General features: G+C 39.7%; 1 long non-coding RNA gene across 1 annotated transcript; it reads right to left on the bottom strand.

Moving 5' to 3' along the window:
- Positions 1-377: 377 nt before the first annotated feature.
- On the bottom strand, positions 378-13,018 carry LOC112950690. The gene is made up of 2 exons (XR_003250066.1): positions 12,849-13,018; positions 378-560 (listed from the first exon to the last, which is right to left on the bottom strand). It is a non-coding gene; the product is annotated as an uncharacterized LOC112950690 (long non-coding RNA).
- Positions 13,019-16,609: the final 3,591 nt, after the last annotated feature.

The raw sequence follows: 16,609 nt of genomic DNA, 5'->3' as shown, positions 1-16,609 counted from the left end.
TCCCAGGAAGAAGCAAAAGATTAACTCAGAGGTAAATTACATTAACAATCACACAATTACGTGAATAGACAAGCATAAGCCCATCACATATATCATAACATGAGTGTTCATCTTCAGAGAGTGGAAAATATGTCAGAATCTCACAGGAAATCAGTCTGCGAGAGAGTATTTTTCCAGACCCATAAAATTCAAGAAACAACAGGTTTTTTTTTTTTTTTTTTTGTTTATTTGTTTTGCTTTTGTTTTGTTTATCTTGTGCTTGCTCATTACCACTAAAATAAAATCTGGCTCAGGCAGTATTGACCATTCATAAATGCACCTACAGCTATCAGTAACGAAGATTGTTAGGAAAACTTCCTTGAAGTTTTCCATTCCATTCTTGAATGTGTGTTTCAACTGGCCACAAAGTATTTAACAATGTTGACATTCAGGTGGTCACAGTGAAGCTTCAGAGTGAATTCAGAGTGAAAGTCTTAGGGAGATGAATGAACATTTATGATTCAGAAATGTTATTTCAACATATGTTCCTCTTGTTTTTGGATACCACAGATCCTTTAGTTCTGGAAAAGATATGAAAGTGCAAAATGTTAACAAAAAAAAGTCTACTTAGGATCTTTGTTTTACTCTGGATGGGCAACTCTAATAGAGCAAATATATTTTCATCTCTTTCCTGCTGGCACTGTCTACAAATATCTTCTCAATTTTACTTCTATAACCTTCAAGCTTAAATACTGACCTTATGTATAGCTGTTGAAAGGAGCTGCCTTGATGGCAGTCAGGAGACAGTGTTGGGTTGTGCTGATTCATGGTTACTCACTGATGTAGGAGGTTATGAAACTCTCAGAGAAAAGGTATATATATATATATATATATATATATATATATATATATATATATATATACATATATACACACATATAGCTGGCTACTACCTCTATGCCCCAACATGCAGTCATGAAGGTGTCAAGTTTTTAATTCCAGACTTGCAGAGGAAAGATAGATTCCTGACCACTATTAAACCCAGCAAAATGGTGTGAATACTGCCATGAGGCAACAGAGAAATATCTCCGTGTAGGATATTTTTCCAGCTAGGAAAGTAGTATGTAGAATTGCGAGAGTTAGCATTCAACAATATTGCTTTGAGGTATACCAGGAAAACCTTTGGTGAATCATGGAATCATAGAACACTTAAGGTTGGAAGGGACCTCCAGAGATCATTTAGTCCAAATCCCCTGCACACACAGGGTCACCTAAAGCACATGGCACAGGGCTGCATCCAAGCGAGTTTTAGAGATCTCCAAAGAAGAAGACTCCACAACCTCTCTGGGCAGCCTGTGGTGAGGCCTCCACTAAATATATGCATATGTATATATAAGCATATACATACATATATATTTATATTAAAAATATATATAAATACGCACACACACACACACACACGAAAACTCTTTTTTGGCCACTGCGTCCTGCATGATAGAGGAAGGCAAACTAAGGTATTAGGCTATATATCAGAACAGCAAATAGGAAGAAGCTAGTCTGAAGTTACATGCTGGTCACTCAGGTTCCTAGAGGGATCAGCAGCTCTGATGGAAGATCACTATGGGAATTTTTTCATAACAGAATATTTTACAGGGTCTTACACTTCCCATTCCCTACATCCTGTGTCTACTCACTACATGGGGTCTGAGCCTGATGTGAAATCTGAGTTCTGGACCTGTTCTAACATGTTTTCCTTTCAGAGATGCAGCCTTTCAGGCAGGCAACAGAAAGGAAGAAGTGTCTTTGAGGGACACTTCAACATTCAGAACCTGACACGGGCACCTTAATGGCCAATGCCTCAAGCCAGCCCTGAAGTAACACATGATTTCATGACCAAGATATCTCCATTAATTGCTTTCAAAGTCAGAGGTCTTCTGCAGGTTTACCTTTGTTGCATTATATTCAGCAAAGAATTATAAATGTAGCTGTTGCAGCTTAATTTGCAATGACACCCAGGGAGCAGTGCCAGAGGTGTGATAGAGAGCATCTCAGTTTCGTGTGGGTTCCTGAAGTTCCCCAAAATACACTGAAGAGAGTCCAGCCATTTCTTTTTGTTTTGAAGGTAAGAAGTATTCTCTTTCCAGCTGTGAAAGCAACGGTATAGGCCAGAACAGAAGGTGTTTGTGGTAAAAAGACACACAAGCTTACATGAAATATTATCTTTTTTATCCCTGAGTTCTCCAGTGAGTTGGCAGAAGATCACAGAAAGAGAGAACCAGGACTTCTAGCCGATTTCTTAGTTCTGATTCATGCCCTGAAAGTTTTAGATGGAGGAAGAGCTAGTGTTACTTGCTCTCTGTCACTTAGGCCAACACCTGAAGTCCTCAAAGGGCTTTTCCTAGTCATGCTGAGACAGCTACCAGTCCCAGGTAATTTGCAATTCCCTATTTGTGTGACTACTTCCAAAATGGCCTTTTGTTTGGAGGCATAGCATTGCAGCAAATTTTACTTGCTCCAGAGCCCATTATACCACACATCCTCTAGCACCAGAATCAGAGCAGGTGGCCAGCTGTAACATGGACTAAAAGGCAAACTGAGGGAGGACAAGAAAGGATGAAGAAGCTGTGATATCTGCGAATCGCCATCTTGAAGAAAAAAAAAAAATGTCATTTTAATACCCCAAAGCACTGAAGCAGAGGTGGGACCTTATTTCCTGGTTAAGCAACTGTGGCAGCCGTGGTGGGTCTGAATCTCTTCTGACAGGCAGCTCTCCCCATTCCTGAATGCTTGAATTTTGTGTGCTATGACTGCTCTTCCTTCTTCCTTGCTTCCTGCATTCATTTCATGATTCCACTGACCTGGTGGTAGAACTGTGTTGTCAGCAGACAGCCTTCCTGTTGTGTTTTTCCTGGGGGAAAGTCTTAATATTTCTCCATATACATGACAGCCGTTGTCCTCTAGGCAATCAGAGCATTCCTAGGATGATTTGACATCTCATCTATACTTCACCCGACATCTCTTCCATATTTCACCTACTTTGCTCTATACCTTCACATTCCCAAAGCATTTCCTAACAAGAACCATAGTCAGGTTTACCTCCCATTCAGTGTGGCTGCAGCTCTTGGTAAGAGCTCACCCCTGTGTATATCCACCCTTGGTGTCAGGTCACTATTTGCTGTGCTGCATGCCACTATTGGTTCTGCACATCAGCCCTCGAAGGTCTGATTGCGCCTGCTCACCTGCCTGGTTCTTGCCACAGATGTAAAAAAACCTGCTCTTGGTTCTGTCCAAGAAAGAGTTATCTGGGCATGTTTGATTCTTACTAAAAGCAAGCTGTGCTCACATGAAGAAAAGACATGTGGAAGCCATGTGGTGGCTATTCTCACCAGCTTGTACTTACTACAGTAAGCTGTCTTGTGTCATGTATCATTTCTCTGCAAAGAGTGTAGCAGAATGCCCAAAGCTGTGGCTTGCGTTCACTTTGTGAGGCTGCTAATGATTATGGGATGAAAATGGCCTAGGTCCTCCCTGAGGATATAACACCAATTTATTCTGAGAGGCAGGTCATAACATAGGAAGTATATGTGCATTTGCCTTTTTTTGTCAGCCCTTCACTTTTTTTTCTTATTTTCTTATATAAGCTAAGTCAGGAGCTAGTAAGACCAACTGAATACTGGAGAAGGGGGGAAAATGTTCTGTTTTCAGGGTTTTGTAAGAGAAGAAATGGAAATTGCACTTTCTTTCTCTCTAACTCACATGAATAACATCACAATCTCTTGAGAAAAATGGTGTTTTTCTTCCAGAGGATGAATGCTTTTTTTTTTCGAAAGTTTCAAAATCGTTAGATGCACAAATTCAGTATTAACCATAACAATTTGTTATTAATAAGTTAGAAGGTGGGTATACTTTGAGTGATTTGCCATGATAAAACAGAGCTTGGGACTTACTGAGATTCTTGTTTCATTTCCCTCACTGGCTTGTACTGGAGAATGGACAAGCATTTTTTTTTCAGTTTTGATTCTGTATTAGAGCTCTATGGCTCTGTATTTCACCGCTGCAATAAAACCACATATTGCAGTGAAATACTGTCACTGAGTCCTTTAGGATGTGCTTTGCAAGAGAAGACACTTAATCTAAACAGTAAGGATTGTTAACTTTTACTATATAGCATATGCAATGTTGGAATTTATTAGTCTATTGTTCAGTACAGTATCTGATGTGCTATTTAGGATTTGGTTTTGTGTTTTGTTTGTTTTCAATCTGCGAGATTAAACAGTTCCCAAACCTCCTGCCTCAGTTTTCCTTTTTGCAGTATGTCAAGACTAGTGATACTAAGTGAAAATGCAGTAAATTAAAAAAACAGCATACATACATAGCACACAGCTATGCAATTTCTGCACTTGGGAACGTATAAAAGAGTCCAGCCACATTTATGTGTTCACGGTGGTACTATTCAAGTGTTTCGTAACAAGCAAGTAATATATAGTGGTTATAAGATAATATAAGTTACATATATATAATAAAACCTACCATACTTGTCACCAACAAAATAAACTGCAAGAAAGATATCAATACACTCCTCTTTGGCATTTACAGAGGTCCTCAGGCATGCTAAGGCTGGTAAGTGCCAGGTGTAGTCAATATAGTGGAGATCTTGCAGCTGGATATACAGCACAATGAAGAGGGGTAACAAATAGGATAAAAAAAACCCCATAAAGGTGACAAGAAGGCACTACCCTGCTAAGATGATTCAGCAATACAGTCTCAGAGATCTGTACATTATTTGTTGTTATATTTAATGGTGAGTAGTAGAAAGTGTTGCAAATTTATATATATATATATTTATAAATGTATTTACCAACACTTTGCATTTTTGAATTTTTTTTCTTGTTTAAAAGTATGGACAAAATCATAGGTTCAGCTTGTGGCTGCTTTCAGCACTCTAGTAGGGGAGAGATCTTCTTTACTTTTCTGCAGTCAGAGGGAAAAGCAGTCATTCTTTATTACAAAATCTTTATCAGTGCCAGGTTTTAAAGACTTGGTTGATGCCCAAATTTGTTTTTAAAAAATTCTGAAATGCCAGCTCTTCTGCAAAGCAAGCTGCTTTTCCCTCAATTGCAAGAACTTCCAACAGTTTGCTGACAGCATCTAGACAGCCCCAACTAAAACAGCGTGAGATTGCTTCTCCTGTCAAGTCAGGGAGATTAAGAGCAAAATCCTATAGCAATAAACATCATTACATTAAGCCTGTTTCTGCTGTAGATCTCTATGCATCTCAAGGTATGATGACTTCCCCTCACCCTTCCTTGCAACAGGTGTATGTTGTCAGAATGCAGAGACACTACAGGGAGCAGTTTGTCCCTCTGTGCTCACTTGGCATCGTCTCATGTCAGAACCGTGGGGCAGCCTACACTCTGCACCAGTGCTTACCCACGGCTGTCTATTTTTCTGACGTGTTGTGTCTGGTTTGCAAAGCCAAGGTGGCTACTTCATCCTTTTCAGTAGCTGACATTAATTTGTCCCTTCTCCATAACTCCAGAGCACAGTGCCTTTATGCTCGGTTCAATCTGCGGACAACAAGAAGTGAGATGCATTTTAATTATTTCCATTTGAGTATGTGCAGTGTGTGGATATACATCAGGGTGAGAATTTCTGTTTCCTTATCTCTGAATGAGCAAGTTTTTTTGCCCAGCAGATGCTCACAAATAATTGTCTTTCTCATTTGCATCCTCTCTCCAACTTTCTCTTATCTATTTGCATTCCTTAGGGATATACTTCCATTCCTCAAGGTATGCAGGAGCTTAATATCAGATATATGTTGATAGTACTCTGTTTGATAGGAGATGGCTACTACAGAGTAGTTAGGAAGCTAAATCCTGAGTAGTTAGGAAGCTGTGATTGCAATCACAGATTGCAATGTGTGCTAAGAGTTTAAATACCTTGGGGAACATGAATCCTGGTGACTACTGCTATACCAGAATGAGTACACTGCTACACTGTTGTTGCCACATCTGCACTGCACATCTGACCACTGTGGCCATGCCAGTGTCCTAGGAGAGACACATCTTCAGTACTTAGGTGCATCAGTGCGGAATTTTTACTGAAATGGGTAGTCTATGTATGTCAGTATATTTAGGCAAGCAGTTTCTTATTGTGGAAAAAGACTTCGAGGACAGCTTTTAGAAACTCATGCTCCACAGAAGGGTCTGTAGTGACATAATACATTTTTAAGCATCTGCTGTTAGTAAATACTCAGGTCTTTTTCTGTCTCATTGTCCTTGCAGTGGCAGGCGGCATGTACAAGTAGTGGGAGTTGTATTGTATAGTGGAACTACAGATTCATGGCAAGCTTGTCTCCATTTTAACACAGTACAAGCAGTATCTTAATACTCTGTGTCTTAAGAGAAATTCCTTTCCAGTAACTATGTCTCTCTGAATCTCTCTGTCTCTTGTCTGTGCAAGCCCCTATATTTAGGGACTGTAATTTCTATCCGGCTCACAGGAAAGATTGCCATACCTCTACAGGTGCAATCTATAAAGGCAATTTCATAAAAGCACCTGAAAAGTTTAGGTAGCAGATAGACAGAGACTACCTCTGACTGCAGAAAATAATTTTCAAAGGAATGAAAACACATGTTTTGTTTTCTGGGCTTGAATTGATAGCCAGAATAGGTATAGCAACAGGGTACAGGGTCCCCAATTGATCCTGAAGTCCAGTGCAAACTTCAGCAGTCTTCCCATGGGCTATGTCTTTAAATCTGAAGGAAATGAGCACCTAAAGCCTTTCAGGGTCTATTTCAGAAGGGAGTGCTGTCTGCATCTGGCAAGTATTCTTTCTTCCTTGATAACTTGTTTCCATAAGTTTTTTTCTGGAGTCCCTTCTGCCATTTTAATATCCTTCTTTAAAGGAGGACTTGAAAGCACTTAGAAAATCTATGTAGATATCTCCTACTCTCCTTTGTATGAGACTATGCTATGAAAAGACTTTTAGCTCTGTCAGACAGATAAGCTTTCAAATCCTGCTGCTTTATCCTTCTCCACCCTACACATGCTGAGAGGTGTTTGGCTTAAAAGGGGGGCTCTGCAAACAAAGCATCTTTGCTTTTGTGCCCTCTTTGCTGGCAATGCTACATGCAGGCATTCCGGTGCACAGCTCAGCTGGTGCCAGCACTGCGGAATCTCTGTGCTTACAGAAGGTAGTTCAGCCCTGGCTTTCCTTGCCAAGGACCTGACTGTGCCATTCATAGGAGGAAGTTAGCTAGGCCTTAATGTGTTTTTTTCTTCTCTTTCTACCAACTCAGTGTATGAGACTGTAGTAATTAAGATATTTCAGAAGTTAGAAACCTTCTAAGCTTGCTATAGAGAAGAGGGTTAAAAAAAACTAAACTGAAATAATTGAAATGAGATGAGTGTGCAAGCTCTTCCTTTATACCTGTATGTCTGTGCTGTTTTTGCTTTTAAGAAACATATAGATCTGGAGCACAACAGAGAGAAAAAAAAAAAAAAAAAAAAAAAAAGACAAGCTGAGGAGAAATAACAGAGAGGGAGAACATTGAGTCCGTGACCATCAGAGCAAAACACAAAAAGGTATGGCAGCAGGATTATAAATCCTTCACTCTATCAGGCTATCTGAAATCATCATTGGCCTGATTTGTGCCAGTATCCAAGAGCTTTTATGTGACCCTCTCTTCCTACAAGTGGAAGAGGAGATTAGAAAGCTCCAAAAAAATCAAAAGGAAGATTTAAGATTTAAATAATGTAATCGTAGATCAGATTAATCTATGCCACGACCTCACAAACAAGTATACGGAAAAGGGTGAACTTTATATGCTAAAACAACTACCTGCTTTTTTTTTTTAATTTAAAACTTAAGTTTCTTCCCATGGTATTATGTGGCAGAATGGTGACCTTTCACAGTCTATAAATCAAAGGTGGCAGCTTTTCCACTTTTGTCATAAGCTTTATGTTTCTGGCTGTGCACTTTAGTTTCTTGTGGTTACCTGCAGCTTTCTTCCAAATTTTTGTGGCTTGAAATGGGCCAATGTTTTCTGCTCTTAACAACACAGGGCTGCAAGCCGGGGCGGCAGCCTTTCCAGGCAGCTCTTCCCTGCTAGGACTGAGGGTGCACTCAGTAAGTAGTCACTGCCTCTTGCTATTTTTAAGTGGTTTGAAGTGAGATTTTTCTCCATGAGTCTTTATGCTGGTTCCTGGCAGCTATTGGGAGGTAAAGGTTTTGGGGGCTAGAGGGGGAAAACAGACTGATTTTATTTTATTAGTCAACCTCAAAGCAAAAGAAAAAAAACTCAGAGATTTTTTCTGTAGTTTTTGAAAAAATCTTACATGCTTATGTAGAAATTTTCCTATTGTTGTTATTATTTCAGCTTTTAGTTGTCCATGGGAACATTTCCAAGGAAACCAATGCTCTGGGAAATCTTTTGTTTTCCAGAAAGGTTGTTCAATAGCAATTAACATGAGAACATGAAAATTGACTAGCTTCAGAGACAGAAGAATGAAGGAAGGAAGTGTGTTTGTGTGTGTGTGCGCGCATGCATAGGAGACCTGGCCAGCAGGAGGGAGGGACTGTGTGGACTGAGGTAACATGGCTGCTGAGATCTGTCGGGAGGAGAGAGAGAGATGTGCGCAGAGGAAATGGGAGCAGGGAAAGTTGTTGCCAGCTGTTCTGAATTTGAGGGAGACAAGCTGAGGAGACAGAGTTTGGAGAGGTGCATTGTAGTGCATGGCCCGGGAGAGTGGGAGCTGGAGATGCCCAAAGTCTTGCTGTTCTCCAGGCCAGGTATAAAATGTTGTTTGCTGTGTTTTAGCTGTTGTGAATGCCTGTTGTCAGCTATTGCTATAATGTGCCACATTCTGCATGAGTTGGAAGATCAGGCATATTTTGGCAGCCTGTGACAATGATTCTGCAATACTTCCCTTGAAGCCACGAGAGGTGCTGGACTGAGGTACAAGTGGTAGGTAACATGTCACTATTTATTTTATGTTATCACAATATTTCCCTTCTCAACCTCTTTTCCTGATGGGTTTTGAACTAACTATCTAACTTTAGTCTTACTTGACTGGGGGCAATGGGTCCCTAAGTATTAAGGAATTGTCAAATTTTATGAAAGTTGAGGTTGGCCAATGAAAATTTCCAGGTGGCCCCAAGTAGATCTCTACCTCTCTTAAAGGATTGAGCTATTTTAGAGTCTGAACTGCACTATATGCAGTCTAAAGTAGAGGGAAATGATAAATTGCTGTAAAAGTACCGAAGAAGATTAACTACTGATGAACTGCACTTACTAAGGTGGAAGGAAGGAATGCAGAATGTAATTTAAAAAGGAAAAAAAAAAAAATGCAAACAAACCTAGCCAGATTTTCTGCATTCTGTTGCTCTCAGAAGAAATCTCCTACCTTCAGAAGCATGTTTGAAATAGAAATTCAAAGATGGCTGCTCAAATAAAAGCTTGAAATCAGATTTTTTTTGCTTTCTAGACAGTGGTCTTCTGTTCCATAAAGCCTATGTATATGGGTTAAGAAACATGACACAAAAAGGCAGAAGAAGAGGAAATTGCAGAAACAGGTTGTAAGCAGATGAAGGTTTGGAAGCACTACTTCCTCTCAACCTTCTCTTGGGTACAAAGAGCAACATAAACTTTTAATAGACCATCAGCAGTCTGTCATATCCACTATCCACTATCATATCCACTTCTTTCATTTCTTCTGTCCTATTTCAAGATCCATTTTTAATTGAAACAAGTGTGGCAGACAGGATGAGTTTCTATATATTGGTTATGAAATGCTATCTTAAGAGGAAAGCATGTGACCCACTTAAATACCAATTTAAAGAGAAAGTGTTGAACACATCTCCTTGTAAATGGTCTTATTCTTCGAAAGGTATTTATTTAGGCTGTTGTCAGCAAATGATAATGTATTTCCTGTTTTGGTGCACAGTAATAGTTTGATTCATATTGCACTTTGAATTGCTATCGAATTTATTACACAGATAATGTGCTGTCTTAGTAGTTTTTTTCTTATAACATTTTTTTAAAGTTTAATTAGTCAATACCCTGACATGCAGCAGAGTTTTTTTTGTTTTGTTTTGATTTGTTTAAACCAAATCCTCAATTACTGTACTTAAGTTGGCATGATAGAGCATTCTAGGACTACTGGATCATTTATTTGAGAAACCTTTTAGCATGTTGTAGAGGTCCTAATGAAGAGTTTGAAAGCCGCACGAGTCCTCTAAGTTTGTACTTGCCTTTGTATAACAGAACATATCAATTCGCTCAGTGTGCTCAGAAGTTTACATGCGTAACATAAGCAGCCAGGATTCAGTTTTTATTATTCAGTTTCTTTTCAGTGTGTGCTCTCAAACAGCTGCTTACATAAGTATAATTTAGCATGGTTGCATTTTTCAGTACTTACTTATATACTCTTTTTCTTTATTTTTTTCCTTTCTGATGGGTTTCGTATATCACTTTTATTGTTGATTTTCTGAGTGTGTTTTTTGAGAAAAATATGTGCTATAAGTGTAAATATGCTTTCATTACAAAAAAAAAAGTTAATATTGGCTAGGATAAGAGCCCAATGTGTATATTTTTAAGTATACTTGTATAAAAGATTAAATAAATGAAACATACTTTTAAATATTATCAATACTCACTGAGATTATCATGTTCCTATAGACAGTAAACTGAGCCAACTATCACTTAAAGATCATTAACATAACCATTAGTTTTCTAGGGGGATGATAAATAAGTTTTCTGTGAAGTTAAAAAAAAAAAAAGAAAAATTTAGCTCATACTAAAATGTTAGCGGTTTTGTGTACATGCTGCAGAACTCAGTTATTTTCAAACCTGCATGAAAGCCAACTATTTACCAGGATTAAGAAGTGACACATTTACCAACCCTAAATGCAGAATGCAAACTTTCAGATTGGAAATATAACAGAATTTAATACAAGTATTTCTCAAGCCACAATACAAGTATTTCTCAGACCACCAGCAGCATGTTGACAGTGTTTCAGGGACAGATGATGATCATGTCTGACAAAATTGATAATGCAGTTCATTGTGACATTGATATTGGTCAAATTTGTATGTTAACCTTGAGGCTAAATCTTAAGATTTGTTTTTCAAAATGCCTGAGTACCAGGGTACAGGAAAACAGGAATAAGGGAGGAGCAAAAGAGAAGTCCTTACCTAAAGATGTGTGTTATGCCACCTGCCCCTGCAACACTCTTCCCATGTTTTTCTACAGTAAAATACGACCGGTGGAAACCTCAGGAGAAACTTATATGTGTGCCCTATTTGGTTTTGAGATCTATCTCTAGCATTCATATAACTAAATAATGTGAGCAATATGTGCTGTATGGAAGCAAGTACTGCTGTGACTCTCAGGTTGCCATTTAGATCTGAAATCAGTTAAGTGAGCTGATCTGAGACATGACTGCATCTTTTTGCAATAAAAATGCAAAAAGGTACATGGACATGGAGAGACTTTGAATGCATATGATGAGTGAAATACCATCTAGATAAGACTACCTGCATGTATAGAAAGAACACAGCACTTCTGAAGTCACACATACTGGGGACTGACCTTCTGGAGAGCAGCCCGACAGAGAGGGACCTGGGTGTCATGGTGGAAGACAAGATGACCATGAGGCAGCACAGGGCTATGAGGATCATCAGGGGCCTGGTACATCTGCCCTATGAGGAAAAGGCTGAGAGAGCTGGGCCTGTTCAGCCTGGAGAGGAGAAGGCTGAGGGGGGACCTGATCAGTGTCTGATATTTATACCTCCCTTGAGTATAAATACCTCAAGGGAGGCAGTGAGGAGGACGGGGCCAGCCTCTTTTCAGTGGTGGCCAGCGACAGGACTAGAGGAAATGGCTACAAACTGAAGCATTGCAAGTTCCACAGGAACTTAAGAAAAAAATTCTTAACAGTGAGGGTGACAGAGCCCTGGAACAGGCTGCCCAGGGAAGTTGTGGAGTCTCCTTCTTTGGAGATCTTTAAAACCCGCTTGGATGCAGCCCCGTGCCACGTGCTCTAGGTGACCCTGAGTGTGCAGGGGAGTTGGACTAGATGACCTCTGGAGGTCCCTTCCAACCTTAGGCATTCTATGATACAACTGTTTATTTTGCAAGAGGAGAGAGGATTCCTGAATATTTTTAAACTAGCTCTTCTTATTTAATACTCCTATACCCCCTTTCAATGCCTTTTGGATTTTTGGAGCTAGTCCTGGCCTTTGTAGGAATTTGATCAAGGAATAAAAAAATATAGTTTAATACAAGGGCCCTGTCACAGTGTATTTGAAACACAAAAATAAATACTTTGAGGTATTGGGACTGTGGCAGCAGTTTTATTTTCACCAAATCTCTTTGCTACGTGGTTATAAGAAAAGACTGTAAAATATGTTTGTGACTATTTGTGATTAGAATAAGCATCAGATATGATAAATTATTCTTACTGAATACTAAGTCCAATTACTGAAGTATTCAGAGTGAATTTGTTTAACTTCAGAATAGAGCTGCAGTAAATTCTTTAGCAGATATATGAACCACTTGCGTAATTTTGGCCTTTCTCTCATAGTCTTGCTCATAGTCTTCTCTCTCATAGTCTTGCTCATAATCACAAATTCACTATTACTACCAAGAAACCTCTTCTGTCAAGGGAGAAGAAAATTAAAGTGGGTCTGAAAAGCAGAAGCCAGCACAGCCGCTGAGGTATCCAGGATGAGAGCACCATGACACAACTGCACTACAGTCAGGTTCGGGCAGGGGGTGTAGGAACCTCTCTGCTGCCAGACTGGTGATGAAAAGGAAAGAGGAGGGGAAAGTGTGTGAGCTTCAAGTGATAATTCATTGCTCACATTAGCCGGAGAGTGTTCATGTTCACCACAGACCAGGAAGGAAGCGACCACTGAGCCTTGTAGACTCTGTGTTAGAGACAGCTTCTGTCGTAGTGTTCAAATCAGTGAGGGCGTGTCTTCACACTTGATGGAGTTGGTCTCTCCAGTTGATTTTATTCAAAATAATGATTAGCTGAAGAGAAACATATATAGTCTGCCAAGAAAGGAAAGAGCTTATATGTTTGAAAGATTGACTTATTTTCTTCTTTGTCTTCACATAAATAGACTTAAAACACTGAACTTTTCTCCCTGGGAAGCACAATAACATGGAACAAGAGATGGCAGTGAACACATTAAAATGGGTGTTAAACCAAAAATAGCAAAGGATGAAAAAAATGCTGAGGAAGAGAAGTCTAAAACCCAAACTGTATGCATCTTGAGATGGCAGTTGTCCCTTGTTCCAAAGTGCACATCTTGTAGCCAACTACTCTGGAAATAGCTTTCTACTGCAAAAGAAAGCATACCTACCTAATTTTGTGCTAGACCTAATGTTTTGCACTGCAAAGGAGGTTTTGACCTTATCTGTGGTGGAAATGGATAGCAGCCCCAAAGGGGATTCCAAGCTTGGACCTGAGTTTTCCGCAAATGTTGTATAGAATTGTGATTTTTACCTCTTCCCAATTTTGGAGCCTGTACTACATTATCAAAGAAAAAAAAACAAAACCCAAGTAGCCAGGCAGGTACTGAAAGAATGAACTTTAATCTACTTTAACTGCAGCCAGAAGGCTGCTTTTGCCCTTTTCTTGCCTCTAAAGAGGACAATGGGGGAATGTAGAAAGACTGATTACCGGAGGTTTGACCCTGTGTTGCAACAGATGGCACTACCTGTGTATTTCAGCGTGTCCGTGTCCAAGGAAAACAGCTCACTTCCTGGAGTCCCTGGTCAGGGAGGAATGTCACTGTGTGTCACAGCCTGAAGCAGAAATCGTATAGTACTGCTGAGAGCTCATGCTGTGATCGGTTCACATTTGGGCTTTGCTCATGCAAGTTAATGACAGATGTTTGCTCTTTCCTGTAGTTGACAGCAGGAGAGAGATGAGGAAGCAAGAGAGAAGGGGGGCATTTTTTTCCTGGAAAAGTATTTGTCTGGCAGCTATCAAGCAGAGCATCTGTGTGTCCTGGGAAGTACAGAGAAATGTTTTCCTCTGCTGATTCAGCCCCTGAATTGCACAGCTGCTTGGCTTGAGGGCAGTTTTGTGAGGCAGCCCTGCTTGAGCCTGCTGCAAAATATAGAAAGTTATTTTCTTAGTTTTGTTCCCTTGCTCTGTGAAATAAACTAAAGCTTTGCTCCGCTAAGCCTTGGCCACCAGGAGAGAAGAGGCTTAGAAATGTGAAGATGAGCATAAAATGGCTAATTTCTACAGGAATATGTAGGTGGCAGCATGTAGGTGAGAACAGATAATGGTGAGGCAGGTCAAAGAAGTTTTTAAGTTCTTGCCTATAAAATTGAAGCTCTGTTTTGCACTGTTTACTGTGCTGCCTCTGAGTTGAAAGGAGTAGATTTTCTGCTTCTCTGCCTTTTCACCAAGTGTAGCTTGTAACAGGATAGCTTGTTTCCAAGGTGTATAAAGAGGTGCCATTGCCTTTCTATTTCCAAAGCTCAGTAGCTGGCTAACTTCTCTTTCAGCATGAATGTTCAGAAAAACATTCTTAAACTATGGTGTCTCAAGAAGTTTCTGGTAAGAAAACAATGTTAATTTGCCCAGTCTGAAAGCAGAAGATGAGAGAGAGGGGGAGAGGCAGAGAGAGAGAGAGAAAAAAAAAAAAAAAAAAAGAAAAACACTGTCCTCTTTGTTCAAAATACCTGTTACGAATGTCACTGTTGGAAAGAAGTGACATAAATTGCTTTAACATTTTCTCTTTTATTTATGGGGCTGTGCAGTATTGTTGCCACAGCATGGATGCAGTGCATGGCACAACTGATATATTTTCTCCCTTTAATGAGCAGTAACTAATTACAGCAAATATTCAACGGGGTGTGTATCCATGCTTTATTGCATTTGCTTAAGGGGGATTGTGTCATATCAGTTTCTGGAGAATTCTGGGTTAGGTGCCTGTGTCGTGGAAAAATAAGGTTTGATTAACAGAGAACTTAGGAAGCCAAAGTAAATACTGGAAAATGTATAATACAGCTAAAGTGGTGTAGATTACTATTAGGAAGAGGTGTGTTAATCTGAACATTTAGCATGATTATTTGTTTTTGTAGCCAGAGGGAAGTCATTATGTTACTTACGTTCTTAGATGGAGATCCCTGCTTACAGCCTTGGAGTTATTTCAGTGTCCCATTCAACTCCGTCCCAGATATCATGAAGGTTTAGGCCCACATTTAGGTCTTTACTGATTTGCAAATACAGAAGGAGGGAGAGGGAGATGTGAGACTTTAGAAAGTGCAACCACCAACCAAAAGCTTTGGTATACACACTGCAGCTCTCAACTGAATCAAATACTTGGCATTTAAAAAATATCCCCGCAATGAAAGTAACCAGAAAAATATGACTGTAGAAGTAATAGGAGCTTATTCAGCTCAACTTTGTATTCAACAGTTGATAAAAAGTATAATACTGTGCACATTTTTGCCTTAGCACTATTTGCTTTTTTTAAGCAATGGGCTGACACAGCACTCCAGTGGAGTGCTGCCTCCATATTGGAGGCAAAGAAGCAGGTGAACAACTGTAGTTATTTAAATTTGCAGTGATTTGGTTTTTGAGAAAGAATGAGTTATCATTTTCTTGCCATCATTTGAAGATGAATGTTTTACAGCACAAACCCTGTCATTATATGTATGTATATATTAAGAAAAGTTTTCTTACAGCAGTCATGAGACTTCTAGACTTGCTAGGAGGTGGGTCCAATTTGTGGTTAAATCCTGCAGACGATAGTCTTGCTGATCTCAGGATTTTCCAAAGATTAAAATGCAGATGTCTGGGTTTCTCAAAACCCCATGAAACTTCAAAAACATCAGACCCATTTCACTTTTTCCCCCAGATATTAAAAATAGCCATGAACCAGTTTGACAGCACAGCAGTATTTCCTTTAGGAGACAATCTGTTGATTAACTCCCTGTAGCCCTTTAATGACTTGCACATTTTATCGAGTTAGAGTTTAGACTTTAGCTTTTGCTTAGCTACCAGCATTCATTTATAAGGTGCACCCCTGTGTGTGTGTTCAAGGTTTTCTTACACTTATGCTATTAGATAACAGAAAGTGCTGCTTAAAATGGGTGTAAGTATGGTGTGCATACATACATGCATATGTGTATACACACACACGCATATCTATCTATCTTATATAAAGTCTGAGTCAATAAAAAGAAATAGCTGTCCAGGTGAAAGCTGGCAGCCCTGGATGGTGACAGTCATGCTGTGCCTGTCTCTGCTGTTGATGCTTGAGGCTTCACAGCCTCTTTTCAGTGGTGGCCGCTGACAGAACTAGAGGAAACAGACACAAAGTGAAGCACCAAAAGTTCCACAGGAACTTAAGGAAAAATTTATTGACAGTGAGGGTGACAGAGCCCTGGAATAGGCTGCCAAGAGGGGTTGTGGAGTCTCCTTCTCTGGAGATTGTCAAAACCCACTTGGATGCAATCCTGTCTAATATGCTCTAGGTGATCCTCCGTGTGCAGGGAGGTTGGACTAGATGATCTCTGGAGGTCCCTTCGAACCTTAAGGATTCTATGATTCTGTGATTCCAGGGGCCTGAACTGGCATCTTAGGATTGGTGCC

The sequence above is a fragment of the Nothoprocta perdicaria genome, unplaced genomic scaffold (genome assembly GCF_003342845.1).
Source record: "Nothoprocta perdicaria isolate Ctin4 unplaced genomic scaffold, notPer1 scaffold_329, whole genome shotgun sequence".
NCBI classification, from domain to species: domain Eukaryota; kingdom Metazoa; phylum Chordata; class Aves; order Tinamiformes; family Tinamidae; genus Nothoprocta; species Nothoprocta perdicaria.
Note: the sequence above shows the minus strand (reverse complement) of the source record. Positions and strands in the feature narration are given on the sequence as shown.